Genomic DNA, 688 nt, shown 5'->3' with positions numbered 1-688 from the left:
AGGCGAGGAAGATGTAGCAGTGCAGGAAGACAGTTGTCAGCAAACAGAATCCTCGAATCACCTCAATTGGAAAAGCCCTTTAAGCTCATCGAGTCCAATCATTAACCCACCACTGACAAGTCCCCAGCTAAACCCTGTCCCTAACGTGCTCAGCTTTGCAACCGCGTGCACACACAGACTCTGCGGAGCCGCAGGTTGGAGCTGGGTGGTAATTTGCTCAGCTGTGTAACCCCATCACTTATAATTTCCTCCATGGCTTCTCAGATGCTTGTGATCCCCAGTTAATGACAAAACCTTCAGCTTCTCACATCCCGGCTGTGTTGGGCTGGATGAAGCAGCCTCTTCCCCACGTTCCCACGTGTCCCGCTGTGTCGAGACCCCCCCCAGCCAACCTGCCTGTTCTTGCTGGAGATTCAGTGATGAATCTTGGGGCTGATCAGGCACAGAAGAGGGCTTTGGTTGGGTTGTCCCTCCTGGCTCAGGGCTGCTGATGTTCCCAGCCAGCACTGCCATGTCTGGGCAATTTTTGATTGTTTTAATTGATGAGATTTTGAGGTGGTTTCACCCTTTTGGCTGCAGCGAAACACTGTCACTCTCTCACTCCCCCCCACCCCCACTTAGGGAGTAGGGGAGAGAATTGGAAGGACAAGAGTAAGATGACTCATGGGTTGAGATAAAAACAATTTAC

The sequence above is a fragment of the Antrostomus carolinensis genome, unplaced genomic scaffold (genome assembly GCF_000700745.2).
Source record: "Antrostomus carolinensis isolate BGI_N321 unplaced genomic scaffold, ASM70074v2 scaffold23988, whole genome shotgun sequence".
NCBI lineage: Eukaryota > Metazoa > Chordata > Aves > Caprimulgiformes > Caprimulgidae > Antrostomus > Antrostomus carolinensis.
The sequence above is the reverse complement of the archived record's forward strand: the minus strand, read 5'-3'. Positions refer to the sequence as shown.